We start from the raw sequence: 23,252 nt of genomic DNA, 5'->3' as shown, positions 1-23,252 counted from the left end.
ATGACAATAGCAGAATGTGTTTCAAGTTCGTCTTTTAGAAAAAAAAAATAATTCAATACCTGCCTCCAGGATGAAATGGCATCGCCTTGTAATGAAGAGACTGGAATGTGTGCAGGGGTATATTATGGATGTGTAAGGAGACAGGACTGCTACGGGGAGTGCTATTGATCAAAGGATATCCCCCCACCTTGCATTCCTCATCTTCACGACACATTCCCCCCACTTCTCTTTCTTTTTTGCTCTCGCCTGTCAAGTTCTTTTGAGGTTTGAGGTGAGTTAGACTCGTTAGTGAACACTCTTTTTCATTGTATATTTGTGCTGTATTGCAACAGCGACTTTGAAATTGACTCTACACCTAATTTACTTCAAAATAAGTAACTAAATTAGAGCTCTGACTGAGAGCTCTGTGTGAAAAGACTTGCTGAAATCATAAGCCATTACTAGAAATCAGAATTCTCTGTGAGCCATTAATGATAGCTTAATAGCAGCCTGTGTGGACCTGAAAGTGATTGTGATGATGGGACCAATCACTTGAACAATGAGACACTGATGACGCAGTAACAACCTTGTCATATCTGTCAGCACAGGTAAAAAGCTGTGTAAAATCAGCTGTAAGTCATGTAAAAGACGCAGCTTACATTCACTACACAGTTTACATGTACAAACTAGTCTGAGCCACAGCATAGACAAACAGCGAAAACCTTTAAAGCCACACTGTTTCTGTACACCTGCCATATGGAATGGAAGATGTATCCTGACTGCTTATAGTTCTGCAAAATGGTGGCTGTTGAGGCGAAGGTGGTAGTCACAGCTACAGTGGAATCGGAGGAAGATGAGGGAGAAACCCAGCGATCCTCCTCTGCTGTAGAGAGGGGCCTTGTTTGCTTTGAGACAGTAAATAGCATCCTCCTCGCACTTCGTGATCTCATTAAATAATGGCTTGGGCTTTCTCTCTCTCTCCCCCCAGCATTCCCATCCTGCCAGCAAAGCTCGCATGTTGAGAACGAGTGCTGGGCAGTGATAAAAAAAGGACACGAGAGCGAGGTAGAATAGGAAGAGTTGCTGGGGCTCTTGATATGAATGCTAACAGTGGCCGATTTGGATATGAAGTCCAGCGTCGATGGAGCGTTAGTGCAGATAAGCCTCCCTTCTCAGACTCAGACAAGCAGGCAAATTGCCCGGGCGAATGTGATCGGCGTAACAAGCATGAATGAAAAAAAAAGAGAGAGAGAGAAAAATACATGATTTCCACAGAGGTGTTGCTTATACTTTCTAATTATTATTAAGGTAAAAATGAGGAGAAAGCACGGAGCTGAAAAAGTCAGGAGAGTTGGCTTTGCTAAATTAGAATGATCCTCACAGCCAATTAGATCAGTCTCCCTCGTTAGACTAAAGCTCAGCGAGGTTCAGACTGCAAGGATAAAGAGAATAAAACTGAAAAGGATACAGACAGACAGAGAGATAAATACACAACGTGACACAGGAGCAGCAGCATTCCAGCACAAAGACAGAGAGAGATGACATCTGTAGGTTCTGATTAGGGAAGGAAAGGACACCCCAAAGAAACGCAGATAGTCTGGGGCCCAATTAAAAGAATATTTCTTTATATATTTACATCAATGCTCAGATAGACTTTTAATGAAGGCTAAATTTTGACATATCTACACTTTAAGTTGCTGTATTTTCGAACATCCACCTACTTTTAAAACTCTTTGGACTTATTTCTGCCAAGCCATCGCAGCTGGTCTTGAATTTGATTGGCTCTTTTCTCTATTTCTCCAGTTCCAGTTGTACTTCTAATCACAAGCTTGCAGCATTTGAATAGACACACATCCCTGGAATAGCGACACTCAGCAGGTTTGCATCATTTGAATCAGAGGGCCGTATCGTCGAGGACTCATTGTGACTGGACTACCTGCGTGCGTAATTGTGAAATAATGTGCTGTACAGAGTCCTGGACACAAATCAACATGTGAACGTCTCTGCCTTTTGTCCTTAATGGCAGTGAACTTGATTTTGAAACAGGGGCAGAAATCAGCCTGGGTGTGATGAACTGCTGCACAGCTTTGCAGGGTACTTCTAGTAACAGATTAGCACTGCTTGCTTTTAAGGCGTGTTTTCAAACTAATGACTAGCCAACATAAGTGGACATAGAGAATTTTGCAATTTAGCTAAATACTGTTGTTTATTGCAAAAGCTTTTTGACTTTTAGCTCATGAATGTGCAAAGCCAAGAATTAAAATTGACAAAAACAAACTTTTGAAGTTCTTGATGAACTGAGCTGTATAGTTTCGCATTAAACGTCAGTAGTAAAAGAAAAAAATGTTTTAAATGCTTTTTCAGAGGCTCTCTGGTAATTTGGATGCACAAGTTGATTTAGTTAACAGGAATCTAGGTTCCCCCTTATAGTGACAGATTTTATATTTGTGCTCAGCCATGAAGTTCATTGGACTGTGCTTCTAAAGCTACCATTTTTAATACCTCACTTCTCTGTAATTGACTGAAGTAGAAAGAATATTAATAAATGGCAAAAAACTATGTTCATGTGCAGAATAATTCAATATAAAATGTTCAATGAACAAACTTAAGAACCACTTAAAAGAGTATTTTAATGGGTAGAAAGAACCATGTTTTGATCTCTGCAGTGCTGTTTCTGGTGTGTGGAGGAACCATGTTCAATGAGGCACCTTTGGAGTTGTTTGCTTTCTGAAATAGTTTGTTAAAAACCTCTTGCTCAAAGGTTCTTTGTGGATCCAAACAAAAGAGTAAGCACCTTTATTTTTTAGTGTAGATTGAAAATCAAGTGTTTTCCTTCAGTCTTTTTGAGCGGTAGTGATGAAGGGCATAAGAGAAAAGCTTTAAACAAAAGCGCTGGAGAATTAGAATTTTGTGTGGACAAGCCTAAATCTCTCAATTTTGAGAGCATGTTTTATTTCTGCATGCATTAAAAATAATATCATATACACTACCATTCAAAAGTTTGGGGTCACTCAGGCAATTTCATGTTTTCCATGAAAACTCACAATTTTATTCAGGAGCTAACATAAGTGCACAAGGCTTTTCTAGTCATCAATTAGAGGTTCAACATGATTAGCTAACACAATGTAGCATTAGAACACAGGAGTGATGGTGCCTGGAAATGTTCCTCTGTACCTCTTGTACATACTCCACTAAAAATCATCAGTCTCCAGCGAGAACAGTCATTTACCATATTAACATTGTGTAAACTGTATTTCTGATTCATTTAATGTTATCTAGCTATCATTGAAAAAATTAACGACATTTCTACGTGAACCCAAACTTTTGAACAGTAGTGTATATTAAAAGTTGAAAATGCATACCTGGAAGAATATCTGACAACTGTGAAGTCAAATATTCACACTTCTGGCTGTATAGTTTGGTGCAGAGCTGCTTAAGTGTGTGGTAGTTTAATTCTAGTGTGCAAAGTGTCTCTTATTGAGTATTACTTTGACATGAGACTCATGAATATTGAACCTTCAGCCTGACACTGAAGAGCAGGTGATAGGGGGGGGTGATCTCTCCCAGAAAAGTGGGGCAGAGGGGTTTTGGAGAATGGAGATTACAGTGATCCTCTCCCCTCTCATCTTCTCTTCCCCTGGCAGCCAGCAGACAGCCAGGCAGGTGGGGAGCTCTGCTGCTCTCTGATCCACTGTTTTGTGCTGCAGTTTATTAATGCTTCATTAGGGACAGGGAGCTGTCAGCGCCGTGCTGGCTTTACTTGATGCCCTGCCACCACGGCACCAGCAGCAGTCCAGATGTGTGTGTGTGTGTGTGTGTGTGTGTGTGTGTGTGTGTGTGTGTGTGTGTGTGTGTGTGTGTGTGTGTGTGTTGGGATTCATATATGCCAGTGCATGTTTACAGGCAGCCATGGAGTTGAGATAAGTCTGCAAGTGAGTTTGCGATATGTATGAATGTGTGTGTGTATCTGTGCATGTGCGTGTGTGTCTGTGTGTGTGTGTGTGCTATGCGTGTTGTGCTTCCTGTTGTGCTGGTGGTGATAAGGGAGGGAGCAGGGGGTTGAAGCTAATCAAATGCAATGATGTGATGTGGGGGGGACCTAGCATGTGTTCTAATCAAGAAACCCCCCATCACTAGCAGGAGAAGGAGAAGAGCGAGAGAAAAAATGAGCGAGGCAGCTTGTGTGAAAGCGTGGCTGTGAAAAATAGACGGCAACAGGGGAATTGAGTTGAAATATTGTTGACAAAATATTGCGAGAGAATGAAGCAACAAAAAAAAAGAAAGTAAATATTCAGTAAAACATTCAGATGGTTACAGTAAGACTTGGTAATTTTGCGTTTATTAAACCCTTTTCAGATGTGGGATAAACAACATAGCTGCTGTATCAATCCGTTAAAGTGACAGCATTCTGTCATTCAGAGCATAATATTTTTTAAAGATATTTTTGGGGCTTTTTTTATAGTAGAGAGTGAAGAGAGAGAGCAGCAAATGTCCATGGGCCAGACTCGAACCCATGACCGATGTGTTGGGGACTATCGCCCCTGTTTATGGGTCACCTGCTCAACCAGTTGAGCTGGGGGGGCAGCCCTTCAGGGCACTTTTACTTGTTCTTCCACAGCTCTCTCTCTCTTTAGAGTCACTTGTAAGGATCCTGCTGCTATCTGATGCTGTAGGTCTCTGATAAACTCAGAGAAAAGATTCCTAAAACAGTTGGAAGAAGCAAACTGATGTGTTAACGTTTGGTCAAGACCTGGATTACATTCACTGTTGGTAAGTCTCGCTAAAATGACTCGTTCTGTCTTTATGGAATATAAAATGTGTTTTTATGGACACAGATAACTGTTCAAAAGTTTGGGGTCACTTAGAAATGTCATTAAATGAACATTAAATGAATCAGAAATACAGCCTAGACATTGTGGTAAACGACTATTGTAGCTGGAAATGGCTGATTTTTAATGGAATATCTACATAGAGGTACAGAGGAACATTTCCAGCAACCATCACTCCTGTGTTCTAATAGTATATTGTTTTAACTAATCATGTTGAAAGGCTAATTGATGATTAGAAAACCCTTGTGCAATTATGTTAGCACATGAATAAAAGTATGAGTTTTCATGGAAAACATCAAATTGTCTGGGTGACCTCAAATTTTTGAACAGTAGTGTATGACTTATTAACTGGTGTGAAACTGGAGGGTAAAGTGAAAGAGACAGGTGGTCTGATTTGCTGCTCTTTGTGATGTTTTTGGATTGATATTGGTGCTGAAATGTGACTTTATGCAGTACAGATGTATGCTGTGTTGAAAGCGATACGGAAATGTTACATTACAAGGTCGGACCTAGTGAGATTGTCGTTCTGCCTTTTCAGGAAAAGCGAGCAGGGTGCTCACTGAGACATGAAGCCAACACATTCAGATGCTGTCAGATTACTGGAAAGGAGTGCGTGTCAGAAAGAGGCTTTTGCCGTCCATTTACTTTTTATAATGTACTTTCATACAGACAACTCACTTTTGCTTTTCATCATCATCAATTAGCAATGCTGATTCAAACTCAATAGTACACTCTTCCATCGCGCTCTAAATCATTCCCTACAGCTGAGCTTGCATACATTAAATTTATGCCATTTTGTTTGAGTTTCAACACTTTAGAGTGCTTTAAAATTACCACAACAGAAAAGAAAAAAATAGGATTCACGAGCGTATGCAATGTCAGTGGGAGTTTATTATTTGGGGAAGCATCCATGAGTAAACTACACGTGTACAAAACTGTTGGTACCCCTCAGTTAATGAAAGAAAAACCCACAATGGTCACAGAAATAACTTGAATCTGACAAAAGTAATCATAAAGAAAAATTCTATAAAAATTAACCAATGAAAATCAGACATTGCTTTTGAACTGTGGTTCAACAGAATTATTTTAAAAAATAAACTCATGAAACAGGCCTGGACAAAAATGATGGTACCCTGAACTTAATATTTTGTTGCATAACCTTTTGAGGCAATCACTGCAATCAAACCATTTCTGTAAGTGTCAATGAGACTTCTGCACCTCTCAGCAGGTATTCTGGTCCACTCCTCATGAGCAGACTGCTCCAGTTGTCTCAGGTTTGAAGGGTTCCTTCTCCAGATGACATGTTTCAGCTCCTTCCACAGATGTTCAAGAGGATTTAGATCAGGGTTCATAGAAGGCCACTTCAGAATAGTCCAATGTTTTCCTCTTAGCCATTCTTGGCTGTTTTCAGCTGTGTGTTTTGGGTCATTATCCTGTTGCAAGACCCATGACCTGCGACTGAGACTAAGCTTTCTGACACTGGGCAGCACATTTCTCTCTAGAATACCTTGATAGTCATGAGATTTCATTGTACCCTGCACAGATTCAAGACACCCTGTGTCAGATGCAGCAAAGCAGCCCCAGAACATAACAGAGCCTCCTCCATGTTTCACAGTAGGGATAGTGTTCTTTTCTTGATGTGCTTCATTTTTGCATCTGTGAACATAGAGCTGATGTGCCAAAAAGTTCCAGTTTTGTCTCGTCTGTCCATAGGACATTCTCCCAGAAGCTTTGTGGCTCGTCAACATGCAGTTTGGCAAATTCCAGTCTGGCTTTTTTATGATTTGTTTTCAACAATGGTGTCCTCCTTGGTCGTCTCCCATGAAGTCTAGTTTGGCTCAAACAACGATGGATGGTGTGATCTGACACTGATGTACCTTGACCTTGGAGTTCACCTTTAATGTCTTTAGAGGTTGTTCTGGGCTCTTTTGTTACCATTCGTATTATCCGTCTCTTTCATTTGTCATCAATTTTCCTCCTGTGGCCACGTCCAGGGAGGTTGGCTACAGTCCCATGGATCTTAAATTTCTGAATAATATGTGCAACTGTAGTCACAGGAACATCAAGCTGCTTGGAGATGGTCTTATAGCCTTTACCTTTAACATGCTTGTCTATAATTTTCTTTCTAATCTCCTGAGACAACTCTCTCCTTCACTTCCTCTGGTCCATGTTTAGTGTGGTACACACCATGTCACCAAACAGCACAGTGACTACTGTAACCCTATAAATAGGCCAACTAACTGATTACAAGCTTGTAAACACCTGTGATGCTAATTAGAGGACACACCTTGATTGAACATGTCCCTATGGTCACATTATTTTCAGTCTTTTCTAGGGGTGCCATCATTTTTGTCCAGGCCTGTTTCATGAGTTTATTTTTTAAAATAATTCTGTTGAACCACGGTTCAAAAGCAATGTCTGATTTTCACTGGTTAATTTTCATAGAATTTTTATTTATTATTATTTTTGTCAGATTCAGATTATTTCTGTGACCACTGTGGGTTTTTCTTTCATTAACCGAGGGCTACCAACAATTTTGTCCATGTGTGTATATCGTGATTTCAAACTGAGTGGTGTACTTTAAGGCAAAAAAAAAAAACATGCTAAAGAAAAAAATGCAGGAGAGCAACAACAATGGGCACTTCTGGGCTTTGTTTAAATAAGTAAGCAAAAAAAAAAGAAAAAGAAAGGACAGATTGTATTTTGAAAAGAGGTGGTATGGAACTAACAAGAGAGAAGTGTGCACAAGTGAGATAAGGGAAAGGGTCAGACTGGGAGCAAGAAAAAGGCAGCATGGAATGGTCAGAAAATTAACAGACAAGATGAACAAACACATGAAATCCAAGAAGTAAATATGGATGAGAATGTGCAGCCAGATAGCCAAACCAAGTGATGAGGAGCAGGAGGCAGGGACTGAGGGAAGGCCAATGGATTAACACATCTCCAACACACACACACAGACACACACACACATACATACCCACACACACACACACACCCTCCACTTTCTCTACTGTGAGGCCAATGGCTGGAAGATGATTCTTGATGTTTGATGTAGTTCTTCAAAGAGCTTCACTGAACAGCAGCTGTTGCTCTCTTTTACACGCTTTGCTGTTTTTACCCCTGAGAATGGAAAATGAACCACAAACAGCTCTCATCATACTCCAGTCGCTGGCCACACTCACAGTAAAGGTGTGGTGCATTAGACAGATTTTTATCCAACTGTAGGTGGTTTAGACTACACAAAACTGAGGCAGAAAAACTCTAAAAAGCAGGAAGAAATGCGTTTTTAAGACAATAATATTGTCCAACTGATCGATTTTTAAAAAACACATAACACAATGATAAAATACTAAAATGTTACAGGTTCAGTTCTGTTGCACTAAAGCTGTCATTTTCCAGTGGCAGATATCTCACGCTTGAAAGACGCAGTAAAGCACAGGTGGGGTGCTGAAATGACAACAAGGGGCCCATTTACTCTGCTGAGTGACAGAATGAAGGCAGGATGGGATTAAATCGTCTGGATGTGGCATTTATGGCAAACACAGATGGAGATGTACAGGTCTTTCAAAGGACAGCACACAGTTTTACAAAAAACACTTCAAATTGTTCTTTGACAAAAGTCTCAGAGACACCACTTTGTGTTTGATAATTGGCACAGTCTACACAGAATTTTAACACGATCAAAATATATATGCTTTACTGGGAAAAGGTCAGCTACAGCACAGCAACCCCACAGCGAGCAAGCCTGAGTGAGAGGTGGCATGAAGAATCTGTTGAATCTGGTGTCGTGTCCTCCTCATTAGGGCTGCACTATACATCGCTTCAGCAACAATCACATTACAGTAAGGCGATGTGAAGTAAGGCAGATTGACTTGATTTATTTGCTATATGATACAGAAAGAAAGCTTGCGAGGTCTGTCTGACAGAACATCATTTATTCCAATTAATAGGTTCTTGGCCAAACAGTATTTTCTTTTACTTTAACTCATTTGAACAGAAAAATGAGCAAAAGCAGGAGACAAGGACTGAAAAAGAAGATTGGATTGCAATAAATGCAATAAAAAAACAGCACATGCAGATAAAATCATTTGATTTCACATAAATCTGACATTAGAATACTTTATTTCACTATTTTCAAAGTAATAGTGGAGACTAGAGGTTTCTCTGTGCACAGCTGCCTGGCTAGTTGCTCTGCCAAGGAATGTGGTGGAGTTATGTGACGATCGGCGTACGTTTGTCTGTCTGTCTGTTAGCAACATTACTCAAATCTGGACTAATGGATTTAGACGAAATTTTCAAGAAGATCAGAAATGACACAAGGACCAAGTGATTAGATTTTGGCAGTGATGTGGCTTATAGTCTGGATCCACGGATTTCTTCAACATTTCTGTACCATTGCGAGATAGCGGCACGGCAAGTGAAGGTACAAGTGAACGCTACGTCAGCTGCCTGCTGATGATCACATGATTGTGATCCTACTACAAATCAACCACTGCGAACTTATTGGGACTTATCCGCCAGAAATCATACAAGGGACTGACTAAATTGTGAGGGTGTTTCCGAGTCCTATCAATTCCCGCCGCCCGCTACATATTTAGATGACGCGATTCAGTATCCGTACATAACATACGCATGCATAACACACGTCTGTGCTCAGCGCAAGGTCATTTTGTTTATGGGTGCATCTATATTACATGGCCACATTCTATGCTGCTGTGATTTCTGATCATTAATAACTTATAAACAAATGCTGCATTTAAAAAAAATGCTGCATTTCTGACAATGCCATATGAGGGAATGAACAGCCTTGGTGGAGCACTGCACTGTCTGAGTGCTTTTCTTGTTTCTGTTGTGGCCTCCATGCTGTGTGTCTATCGATAAGCATATGTTCATATGTTGATATAAAGTTCAAGTCTTATTTTGATGCAGATTTTTGTATAGTATATAATATAGACAACATGTAAGTGAAAACAGAGCTCTGTTTATGTAGATGTGCAATAAAAAATGTGTCTATCTGACTCAATGAATAACTGTAATAAATACATTGTGGCTTTACCAGTGTTCCATCAAAGGTTCTGTGCAATCCTAATTTAAGCTCAACAGAAACATGACGATTAGAGCTGAGTGGTTGATTTGCCAAATACAAAAAACATTTTTTGTTCACTTGGGCTCAGCAGAACAAGCCGAAAAACAAATCTATTATAAAGCATTATCACCTTATGACATTGCTCAAGGACTCTGTGAATGGTTCTACATCATGTGTCAAACCATCTAGGCAGTTAAAGCACAGCAGCTCACTTTATTTCAAACCTGCGATCCACATGAACAACTAAAAGAGATAAAACGCAAGAAGTAAAGACACACACTACTGATGGACAGTCTCTTTAACCTAAGGACCTCCGTGTCACTTTAATAGGCTACGGGGAAAAGTCGGTATTACCTATCAGAAAACTGTCGAGACTTGTGTCTCTTGGATTAAGGCCTTTTAAAAGCAACAAAGAAGATCTCAGTGCCAAAATAAGGAGAGGACCGTAGTTGGAGATGCTATTAACTGCTTCTTTGTTTACCTCTTTGAGATCAGGATACACATAATCAATAATGCATTTATTTGGCTTTCAGTTGTTGAGTTCTATGCGAGGCACCACTGGATCAAAAGTAGTCAGATGAAACAGGTTAGACTAAGGTAGCAGATTCAGCATTGCAGCATACATTTATGCCTGCTACAGTTCACTGGTGAAATATTTTCATCACTAAAACATCTGAGAGCCTCAAACAGGAAAAATGACTTTAGCATGCATAATAGCTTAAAAGCTGAATAAATTTAATGTGCAAAACACCTTTAAGCCGATAAACTGGCAGCAAAATGGAAAAATGCTGTTCCTAAAAATCGAGGAACTTCCCTCAGAGAGCTGTGCATTCAGATTGTAATCGTGGCCCCACAAAGAGACACGAATACTCATTTGAGCTAAGTGGCACATATGCCACACGTTTCCTTTCATTAATTCCTGATTAACGGGAGACGGTGATGGTGGGAAGCCAAAATCAGCACTGATGTGCAGCGAAGCGTTGGCTAATCATACTTGGCCTTTGCCATCAAAACACTCACTAATGAGAGATGGCCGCTGGGCACAACATGCCATTCAGAGCTGCTAAAAAGTCAGCTACAGTAGGTGTTTGGTCCTCAACACAAACAGACATGTGAGGACGGCATCAACATACACTCCACATGAATGCATGATAAGCTCAGAGTCTGACAGTTCACTCTGCTTTACTTCTCTTCTCAAATGTGTAATGTAAACAAGTGTCTACTTAAGAGTTCTCTGTCAGCAACAGATATAAGAGCAATTCCATCAGTAGCCATACTGTGAAAGCAGAATTAAAGTCAGTGGCTTCCAGACTGAGGGTAAGGACTGTGTAATGATTAACACTGAAAAAAAGAAGATAGAACTGGGCAATACAAATGAAAAATGTATCATAATAAAATGCAGAATGATGTTTATAAGTATTGATAGTTTTTAATAAAGACTAGCAAGAAAAAAGTTGAGCACTTTGAATTTAAATATTGTGTTGCTTATGTGAAGATGGCGGGAGATAAAGGGTCATCCAGTCATAAGCGAGGCCAAGAATTTATTTTTATGTGACGATCAGTGTACGTTTGTCTGTCTGTTTGTCTGTCTGCCCGTTCGCAACATTACTCGAAAGTGGACTAGTAGATTTGGATGAGGTTTTTCAGGGAAGGTCAGAAAAGGCACAAGGACCAAGTGATTAGATTTTGACTGGATCCATAGATTTGTTAAAGATTTCTGTATCATTGCGAGAGTTTGGCACAGCGTCACTGTAACTATGACAACAAGTGAACACTACGTCAGCTGCCTGCTGACGATCACATGATTGTGATCCTACTGCAAATCCATTGCTGTGGACTTATCGGGACTTATCGGTCAGAGAGGATACAAGGAACAGTTGATTAAATTGTGGGGGAGTCCCATCAATTCTGCTACATATTTAGGTCACGTGATTCGGTATACATACATAGCGTATACAGGCATAACACACACCTGTGCTCAGTGCAAGGTCATTTCTTATTAAAAATTTAATCCGTTGGAAATGATACGACGACTGAGCAGCCTTGGTGGAGTACTGTGCTCTCCGAGTGCTTTACTTGTTTTTCTTGTGAGGGTAACTGTAGCTCCCTGCCGGCCTCAGTGTCCACCAGGGTTGGTCTGCAGACATTGTGACTATAGAGGCCCAGGTGGTGGTGGACTGGAGAGGCCTGCACAGAAGCCAGAGGGAAGAGCGATGGAGAGTACCATGCTTCATTATCAAGGAATATGTTAGGCTGTTTAGGAGGCAGAGAGGGAGTCCCCTCGGGATTAGTTCATTCAACTGAACATTGTGATATCATGGTGTGCTTTCCTGGCAATCTACATCTGATGCATTTAAGTGAAACTATTGAGCAGTTTATTCGACTACTATCTTATTGCTGCTGATGAAGTGTCTATTGGACATATCACAGAAGATGAAACAAATCTGTACTTTATTTATGATTCTACTCAAATCTTTAATTATATTCTCATAAATTAAAGACAGGATTCTAAAAACTGTTTTAAAAAATGAGGCAATATGAAAAATATTGAAAAACAAAGAGCCAGTGGATTATAATTTTAAATTCATGTTAACAAAAGCCCAAAGTGCTGCAGCAGTTTGATGAATGAGTGTTTGGGTGCAAATGCACTGAACAGCAACTTCCAGCTTTGATTCCCAGCCGGGAAACACCTGCTGCATGTCTTTCCCTGTATTTCCCATCTCTATGGAAAAACAAACAAACAAAAACAAAAACATAGAACTCAGAGCTGGCCAAAAACAAAAAGAAAAATCTTTTTAAAAATCTAACTAAAGTGTTGTTTATGAGCTCAACTATGTACCCCAAAACCAATCAGTGGGTCTGAAGGCATGTTTTGTTTTGTTTTGTAAAAACAGAAAGAATCATCTGATTTTTTATTTTCCGACAGCACTTGAACTGCCCATCTGTGATGTGCTAAGCTTAAAATAATGATTTATTAAAATCACTTTATTCTACATGTCTTATTTAAAAATTATCCAAAAAATTGTCTTTGCTTTTACCAAATTCTGGGTCTAGTCATGTGTGATGTATGATTCTGTTTCCTTCATGTATTCATGTATCATTTACACATTTGCCAGAACTTAAATCTTAGTATTCACCAGATTCTAATTCTGATCTCTTCATGCAACTATGAACCTACCGTGACTCTGCTGCAACTAACAGTCATGCGACAAAATTCATGGACTTTTTAGGTGAACTGCAGGATGTACTGGAACAGATAGAAGACTAGCATGGAAGTGAATTAAGAATAAAAATGTCTATAATATGTAAAGTCATGTTTTTAAGAATTCTGGCATTATAACTGTGTCATAGTAGAGATGATATTTTTGAGTTCTCTCTGCTTCTAGCTGTGATTGTGCTGTTTTCACAGAGGTGCAGGACTTTATATTGCAGTGAAAAATGAGGCGAGTAAAAAATTGACAGGAGCAAACAAACACCCAGAAGCTGCTTTGGGTTCAGAGGGTTAAATCAACTTTTTCTTTGTCTGTCTTCCCCTTCTTTCTCTCACGCATACACAAAGACATTTGCAATCAGATAAACCGCTCAAATCAGCATCCACATTTCAGCCTTCCAATATAGGACCCTATTTAACATGACAACAATTTAATTTAAGCCATTTTGATAAGCCTCTTGGAGACAGAGAGAGGCAGCACGAAGCTGCAGGAGAAAGTACTGACATTTATTCAGAGCAAATGCTAGATGAAAATAACTTGGATTGATTCTCTTCCTTTCCTGGCAAGCATGATTACTGCAGGCAGGCACAGTGTGTGCGTCTATTATTCTAATTGTGAAGAAAATTGTTAGCCTTAGGAGTAAGAAAACAAACATATTTTAGGAAATTAAGGTATATTGGCCTATCTTTACATTTTCACAAAGTGAGAATGGAGTTAACGTGATTAGGGTAAACAATAAACAAAGGAGCATTTGTACTTTTGCCAGATAAAATAAGTCATACTGGTCAAGTGATTCTGACAGACACAATAAAACTGACCTATTCCATCTACCCAGGAGCGGCATTTTAATACCATCTTACTTGTTTTATTCCACTATAAACAAAAGGACACACTAGAGAAGGGAGGCGTTCAAGAATGTACACGCTTCACTGCGACAAACAAAAGGCAGGGCAGCCTGTCAGTACCAGGGTGTACAAGAAATGTTTTAGTACATTTGTGTTCTTTAGTTGGAAGGATGCGATTACAAAGTCATAGGAATTACAGGAACAGTTTCAGCTTAATTTCAAGCTATCAGGAAGAACCAGTCACTCATTTTCTGAAATGTCACTTTATCAGCTAACAAAACAAAACAACTATGAAATTTGGTAGACATAAGTAACTCGTCACGCACAAAAATGTAATAGACAACCATACCTAAAACACAACAGGAAGTTGGCCATTTTGAATTACATGACATATTTTGGACAATTTTGGACCAATTATAGCATTTTCAAAAGCTATAAACTCCAACAGGGTTGCCCCAACAGAGCTCAAATTTGGCCAGGATGTACACCAGGTAAGGGTGATTAAAAGTTATCAAAATGCTCCGCAAAACTCCGAGGGCGTGGAACTGGTGGTTGAATTTCGACAATTTGCTATGAAACAGGAAATGCTGTGGAACTGGCCTGTACATGCCCCAATCTGCCTCAAATTTTACGTGTGATCAGAGTCCGGCCCTGATGAATTCTATAGACCAAAATACAGTCACAAAGAGAGCGCCACCTAGTGGATGGGTCACCATGAAACAGGAAGTGCTGTCTAACTACCCTGTACGTGCTCTAATCTGCTTCAAACTTCAGACTGTGTGATCACAGTCTGGCCTTGATAACATATCTAGGTCAATATACATTCACAGTGATAGCGCCACCTGGTGGATAATTTTGATACATTGCCATCAAAAAGGCTATAGTCTGAAATACACTCTCAGTTGCAAGGATGCGAAGACCCGACCAACGCTGCTTGCAGTTTCAATTATTTTTGCTTTTATTGGTGGATGTTTTTCAAGTTAAATTCCTTAAGATTTTCACTGAATCATACTGTATTTTTTTGTGACTGCTGCATTTATGACCAGCATTTTTCAGCAATACCCTATTTAACCCTCTGAACTCTCAGTAGCTGCTGAGTGTTTTCTTTACTCCTGTCACATTTTTACGCACTGTGGGCTCATTTATCATTTCACTAAAGCCCTACACCTCTATGGAAACAACACAACCAGAAAGAACTTAAAAAGAAGTCAGAAATGTCTTCTGTGCAGTATGACACAGTTAAAAGCCAATAAAAAGCAAACATTGAATTGGTCATTTTAAAAACATTGAAAAACCTGGAATGATTTTAACAAGTGCAGGAGTTTTAAATGTGCCAAAGGATGTTACTAATATGGGAATAAATGGTAACTTGGTACGCTATACATATTTTAATACTTACATCATTAATTGGATGCCATACTTGGCTACTATCTGCTCTCTGTAAACACAACCGGCAGTTCAGTCAGTTTAGCCTAATAGTCCCTGATCTGATTCAAGCAAATTATTGTTTTTTGAATTAATTTTAAAATGTGTGGAGCTTTTTATGAAACAGCATGATTTTAAGCTGTACTTTGGTTATTTCTGTCTGATGGATCTGCACATCATAGATAATTTGTTCAGTGATTGTGGAAAGTTATAAATCTGACTATTCTTTATGTTTTCACAGTTTGGCTCTGATAAAGGGTATAATGTAACGTGCCTTCAAACATACCAGTTGGCTTTGATGTTCAGAGTGGTAATGTACATATTTGCTCTGAAATTACCTTTGTGCATTAGACATTTCCTTTGTTACTGGTTGAATACACCAGTGTTGCATGGCATTTAAATCTCCCATGGTCAAGGTTTTCACAGGAAATGTTATAGATATGGAAGTCAATGTTACTGTTCATACTTTTTCTCCATCACAATTAAGAGATGAAGGTCTTGCTTTCCCCACTGCTGTCGCTTCACAATAAAAGTGTTCAAGTGGAAGATTAATGATTGCAGGCAACATATTTTACACACCCAGCTCCTTGTCAAGGTGACCACCATCTGGCGGTACCCTGCTGTCAGTTAAAGCAACTGATTGAGGAGAAATGTGAAATGAAGACACACTAAGGCACCATTGTTCTGAAATTGTCGACCGTGGCTGTTGCACAGTAGGATATAGAGTCTCAATATAGATTTTATTGTCACAGAAATCATTCTGTATGCTTCCTCCAGGAAAAACTGGGAGAACCCCTCTCACCCTGTAGGTACCTGCACCACGAGAAGGCCTTATCTGTTATACAAACAAAGCAACTAGTGCTATTTTAGATGTTTGCTAAGTAGGACACATTCACTAAACAGACAAGAGTTGCAGTTGAGAATTTTACAATGTTACACTGTTAACTGTCTCATTGTTAGAACACTATTATTATTCTGTAATTTACAGTTTTCAATAGGCAGAAGCAAAAATGTTAGTTTTTACTAGAGGTTTTCAGTGTTTTCTCTACATTCATTTAGGAGCAGCTGGCCGCCATTCCTAAATCCTAGCCGCCGCTCCTTCAAATTTCTTTCTTTTTTTTCCCCCTTAATCGTCGCAAATACACCACCGCCACGTCTCCACCTTCACAGCAGAGTCCTGCAGTGTGTCGGGTACTCGCGAGTACTAAGGTAAACTACACATAACTATCTTGCTCAGTATCTACTCTTTGATATGTCGGGTTAATACGTCTTTAATTACTCACGAGAGCACGGCCTTAAAAGTGACGTCACGTCAATCACCCAGGCAGCAGGTCAGAGAGTCAGAGGAGTGTTGTCTTGGAAAATAGGGCAGCGACTTACTGGAGAAAAGCTATTAGCTTGAGATAACTCATAATAGATTTTACAAGTTAAATAGACATTCGCTAAATATTGATGGCCAGCTTCAGTTAATTGGGCCTGGTGCCAACTCAGTGTCGCTAACGTGAGTAAACTAATTGATAGTATTAAGCTAATATCTATACATCATGATGTTACTGCTGACTGCATTTTCAGATAAGCTTGTTCAAATAGTTTTATTTATTTTTAATTTTTACATTCAGCCGTTAAAAACCTATTTTCAACTGGTCTTTCAATAAATAAGTTGTAAAAGTAAAATCTGCAGTCAAGTGTCATTTGTTTACGTCGCCACTGCTCCCCGGTAAGCCTGCCGCCACTGCTGAAAAAAATCCTAGAGGAAACACTGGGTTTTGAAATTTTAGTCTGGACTGGTGATAGGGTTATGGAGATTTCTTGTATTTCAACATCCTCCATGTGTCTGATTCATAGAGGCCAAGGCTGTTCCTGTTGGCTTCACAGTTTTGCAGCTTCTACTGCCTAAATTTGGGGAAGTTTATTCAAGTGGAAATTTCATAAAACAAACTAGGACTTCAGGGTTAAAGCATAAATTGCCCAGAACAACTGGGGTACTGAGAATCTTCTGCCTTGCTGTGTCAGAAATCAATCATTTACTACAATACTTCTTGTAGAATAGTAATTTACTCCATGGTGAGCACCAAACCGATTCATTTATAGGTCATCATGGATTTAAATTTTGCATCTACAAATGGAATAGTCTGTCTTGTAGGATTGCTTGCAGAAAGTACAGAGTATAAGTAATAGATATTACTTTCTCATGGTATTTTACAATGTAATACATTGTCAGAAATGGAGCACCCAGATACAGCACAGCACTAAACTCAAAACTGCTACATGTTTTTTCACCAACATTTCCTCATTCCAGATCCTGAGGATAAAAGGCTGCTGGGTTTCTCTCGTCCTGCTCAGTTAACTACATCCACATTCCACACCAGGTGTAAACAGGGTCTCATTAGCTCAATAACATGAACACCAGCAGAACTGTGTGTCCCGATGGCCTTGATCAATAACCATTGTGCTGCTTCTTCATCTTAGCTCTGAGACAACACAGTGCCAGGTGATGCTCAGACAAACGACTGCATGCATGTGACTAAATATAGTAGTGGAAAACGGTTTTCTGACACCCTTAAAATTTTACACAATCTCAAATATTATCAAGAAATATTTGTGGAAAAATATTTTTTTGTGTGGCAAAAGGTATGGCTGCATTAGACAGACACAAACAAATACAAATGTTAATTTTTTTTTCATGTTTTTTATCCAACTGCTGAAAGACTGCAGCTGCACCCTTCCTGGCTGAGAATGGCTGTATCTTAACAGCAGGTTGAGGCAGAAGGTAAAAATTCTCAAAGTTTAGCATCTGCTTGCTCATTTAACATGAGTAGCGAGACTGATAATCCATCTACTGAAAAGCAAGCACTGTCAAGTTTGCCCTCTGCTGCCACAATGTAAACACAGCATTACTATGGGGAGAATGCAAATAACTGATAAAAGCTACGGTTAGCATTGATGCTATGCACCAACATGTTCTAAAGAACATTACATAACTTTTAATGATATAGATGAGCTCTAAATTGGGTCGGAACCGTACAATTCTCTTCTTTCAAGGCAACCTAAATGGTGTTCTTAGTGCAATCAAGGCTGATTTACAGTGCATACAATCACTTGATTTGAGAACAAAAGCTTGCTGGCAGTGCAGAGCTGTTTTTTCTTTTTTAACCACTGGCCATTTTCATCTTTATGTCAGATATGTAGGTATGCTCACACAAATGTAATGCACAATGGTGACTTTACATTGCACAAAAGAAAGAGTAGGTTTCACTGAATCATATGAATCACATAACACTTGATGGTGGCTGAAAGATAAGCTAAAAATTGACAAAAACATAAAACAAGAAAAGCACTCAGAGAGCTCAGTACTCGACCAAGGCTTCTCATTTGTTGTATCATTTCCGACGGCTGAAATCTTGAAAAAGTTTGTGGCAGAAATCACAGCACCATAGAATGTGGCCATTTAATATAGATGCACCCACAAATAAAATGACCTTGCGCTGAGCACCGACATGTTTTATGCATCTGTACGTTATGTAAGGATACCGAATCACGTGACCTAAATATGTAGTGGGTGGTGGAATTGAGGGGACTCCAAAACACCCCCACAGTTTAATCAATTTTTTCTTGTATCGTTCCTATTAGATAAGTCCTGATAAGTTTGCAGGGGTTGATTTGTAGTAGGATCGCATTGATGATCGTCAGCAGGCAGCTGACATAGCGTTCACACTTGTCGTCATAGTTACAGTGATGCCGTACCACTATCTCACAATGATACAGAAATCTGTAACAAATCCATGGATCCAGACTATAAGCTGCATCACTGCCAAAATCTAATCACTTGGTCCTTATGTCATTTCTGACCGTCCCTGATAATTTCATAATTTCATCCAAATCCGTTCTTGAGCAATGTTGCTAAAAGACACACAGACAAAAGTACGTTGATTGTCACACGACTCTGCTGAGACTCCGTAATTATGTCTGAGTAATTATATCCAGGTGTTTCTTTTTCTGTGTAGGATTTTAATTGTTGAAAATGTAGCAAGGCAGGAGTGAATATATGGTAATGAAGGAATCTTGTGTAAAGGGTAGAGTAAGCAGAATAAAACATATCCTGGTGATACACAATAGCATATTTACTCCTAGACATTACTGTAGATACTTTGATGACATTCTACTGTACGTAATTTAAAAGAAAATGATTGAACGATGATGAATGATGGATAAACTTTCTCCTATATATACATTTACACACATGCAACAGAAACAAACCTAATGCAGACACAAACAAATGTGGCTCAGAAATCTGGCTCCTGACAGTTGTCACCATTCTTGCTCCACACAAAACCAGAGAAAATATCCACTATTGTCTGCTGAGTTGGTCGTTATCCTCATATTTTCAACACTTCTCTGCTTTTATTATTTTCACTCCTTTCCATCTCTCCAGAAGTATACGCAGTGAAAATAACAAATAACAATGTATTATTCAGGAGAAGCCAAATGCATAAATACATTAAAAAGTCTCAAAACACAACCCCTTGTCTAGGATTAAGCAGGTATGTGTGGATATGGATGTGTGTACATAATCAGTGTTTTGCCTGCAGATTGTAGAGAGCTGAACACTGGAGGGGGAGCAGGAGAGAGATGAAGAAGAAGACAGGATTTGTCTCAAGTATCAGTGGCCGGACACGAGTGGAACAGCAAGTAAAGATGGATAGAGGATTCCAGCAAATCCCATTATCATCTTTTAAAGTATGTGTGAGAGAGAGAGAAAAAGAGTGTGTGCTGTATGGTAACAAGAATGTATATTTTTCAATCTATCCGTCTGTAAAATGCTGGCAGTGTGTGTGTATATATATCACTAAGTATGCCTGTGTGAGTATGCGTGTACATGCATAGGGGTATAAATACAGTATCAGTACACAGACACACACACACACACACACACACACACACACACACACACACACACACACACACACACACACACACACACACACACACACACACACACACACACACACACACACACACACACACACACACACACACACACACACACACAGAGTCAGTCCATCAGGTTCTACATGTTATGGTTATGAATACCAAGCAAGAGTCAGTGCCCCAGGGAAATGAAAGCACGAAAGCCGAGTTATTTACAATGACCTCTCGCCCTGTGTGTGTCTGTTAGTGTGTGTGTGTGCGAATAAATATGTTCAGCAATTACCCCGGAGAAATTTGATTACTTTCTGCATTTTTATACGAGTGTGCAAGCATGTTACTACTGATGACAGTAGCAGCAAGACATAGAGAGAGAGATTTTGTGTTCGAGTCTTAAAGCAGCAAATGGAAGGAAGGACGAGATCAGGAGAAAAAGACTGAAATTGAGGGAGAGAGAAGAAGTAAGGAATGCGTGACTAAGTAATTTTTGGCTGAGCTAAGAGGAAGCAAATGAAAGAGAGAGAAAGACATGAAGGAGAATATACTGAAATGCAAGATGGGGGAAGAGGAAGGCAAAAAATGAGGCATAAAAAGAATGAAGAGAGGAGAAAAAAGCAGGAGAAAAAGAGAAGATGGAGAGGAAAGAGTAAAAACAGGAAGAATGACAAAAGCAAGAATTTGATTAAAGGTCCCATATGGAGAAAATCCTTTTTTATTGTGTTTTGTTTGTCTTAAAAACTTGTACATTTAAAAAAAAAAAGCTGTGAAAATATGAAGACGCTTACTACTGTCCTTCAACCAGACAACCTTTCAGCTTTACAATCCAAGCAGGATTTTATTCAGTTTCTAGGTAGGACATGAGGAACGAATAGACATCAAACGAAATGTTTGCCTTATCCTCTCCTATCATTTCCATCTGCTTCCAGGTCTGCCATTCAGGGTGACCAGCTGCAATCAGGTTTATTCACTTGCTACAGTTGCTTATTGGCCACAAGTAGAGCTCAACAAATGTTCTGCTGTTGGCTGCAAGAGTGAACACAAGAGTCTTAACGCGCTCTCAGCAACTGATGGAAACAGATGAACTGAGGACCCAGTGGATTTATTTTATATTTGATGGCAATGTCCCCATAAGAATATGAAAATCCTTAGCATTAGCATTGTGCATCTGATGTGGCTAACATTACTGTAAGATTTAAACATATGGCCACAGGTCAGAGTTCTGAAACCTGTAAAGTTCAGTTACATTCAGAGATGGTGGAAACTTTAAGAACGATTTCAACAATAACCAAGGACTGGGTTGCTTATTATGTTTTCATGCTGCCGGTTGTGCTTCAGTCCAACCTAAACTCAGCTGGTGTTTACAACTGTTTTCTGCCCTCTTGCCCTCTTTGCTCACATATAGTGTATTTTAAAACAGCTGAATGCCCAACAAGAAAAGCACTCAGAGAGCACAGTACCCAAGGCCGCTCAGTAGTTGTATCATTTCCGCATGAAAGCGTTACACAATTCGTGACAAGTTTGCAGGGGTCGATTTGTAGTAGGATCGTAATCATGTGATCATCAGCAGGCAGCTGATGTGGTGTTCACACTTGTTGTCATAGTTACAGTGACGCTGTGCTGCTTTCTTGCAATGATACAGAAATCTTTAACAAATCTGTGGATCCAGACAATAAGCCACATCACCGCCAAAATCTAATCACTTGGTCCTTGTGTCATTTCTGACCTTCCCTGAAAATTTCATCTAAATCTGTTTGTCCGTTTTTGAGTAATATTGCTAACAGACAGACAAACCAGTGCCGATCATCACATAACTCAGCCGCGTTCCTTGGTGGAGTAATAAAGCTGTTCTCATTTACATATGACTGTGAAACAGTGACTGAAATGCAGCCCAGTAACACTACACGTTAACATGGTGTCAACAGATTTGCTCTGTGTAAAGAGGCATAGAGAGTTTTCTTCCTGAAGGGAGGAGGGACAGCAGCAACTCTGTTTTACTTAAAAGATTTATACACTCATGACATGAAATGAAATGAACCATCTGTGCATCTTTGTAGTATTTTGTGTTGAAATATTGAAAGATGCATTTAGGGCTGGACCCAAATATCCAAATATACCCAATATATGATGGTGGTATCCCAATACTTCTTTTGAGATCTGCATATCCCCCCTAGTTGGACGTTACGAAGCGACCCGAATATTCGGATATGCGTCATTATCTGGAGCCCAGAAACTGCTATTCGGGTCAGCCCTAGATGCATTCTGGGGACATTTGAGACTTTTAATCATTTGCTGATAAGGGGCACAATATGAAACAATTAAAACCAAGGGGACCAGTAAAGCAATGAGGGTAAAGGGGAATGGCAAAGAGATGAAGAGCAGAAGACTAGACAAAGGATGGGAAAATGAGGACAATAATAACGAAAAAAATAAAAAAGCAACAATGAGAGACGGAGAAAATATGACTTCTTATCAGTTAGACTGTACAGAGAACTGTCTTCTGCTCTGGCAAAACCAAAAGCCATCTCCATCATCTGCAGTTAAGACCACCAGTCCATTGTCACCAGTGGCAACCAGACATGTTATCAGGCCGGCAAAAGACATAGTCAGAGCAAGAGCAAAAAAAGAAAGAAACAGAGGAAGGGGGTACATGGGGAGAAGGGAGAAATAAACCAGGTTGGCTTTCATCTACTGACTATACAGCTCGGCTCTAGAATGAGGCTTTTGCTAGCAGGGGATTTTCTGAAAGCTCACTCCCAGCCAGCTTTAGGCCTTACGAGGGGATAAATCAGGTCTTTGCCCGGCCCTGCCCAGACACCTTAACAACAGGCCAAACCAGCACCGGACAAAAGACAAAATGCAAAGCTGGGGGAACATGGTCAAGCCACTTTTTTATATTCACTGAGGAAAATCCATCTTTCAACAGCAGTTCAGGAGCAAAAATAAGAAA

General features: G+C 39.6%; 1 protein-coding gene across 10 annotated transcripts in view; it reads right to left on the bottom strand.

The window, feature by feature from the left end:
• The window catches only part of agrn (agrin), a 309,753-nt gene that overhangs the window by 99,642 nt on the left and 186,859 nt on the right, over positions 1-23,252 (bottom strand). The window lies entirely within an intron of this gene.

The sequence above is a fragment of the Amphiprion ocellaris genome, chromosome 8, assembly GCF_022539595.1.
Source record: "Amphiprion ocellaris isolate individual 3 ecotype Okinawa chromosome 8, ASM2253959v1, whole genome shotgun sequence".
Lineage (NCBI taxonomy): Eukaryota > Metazoa > Chordata > Actinopteri > Pomacentridae > Amphiprion > Amphiprion ocellaris.
This window is presented reverse-complemented; position numbering and strand designations above follow the sequence as displayed.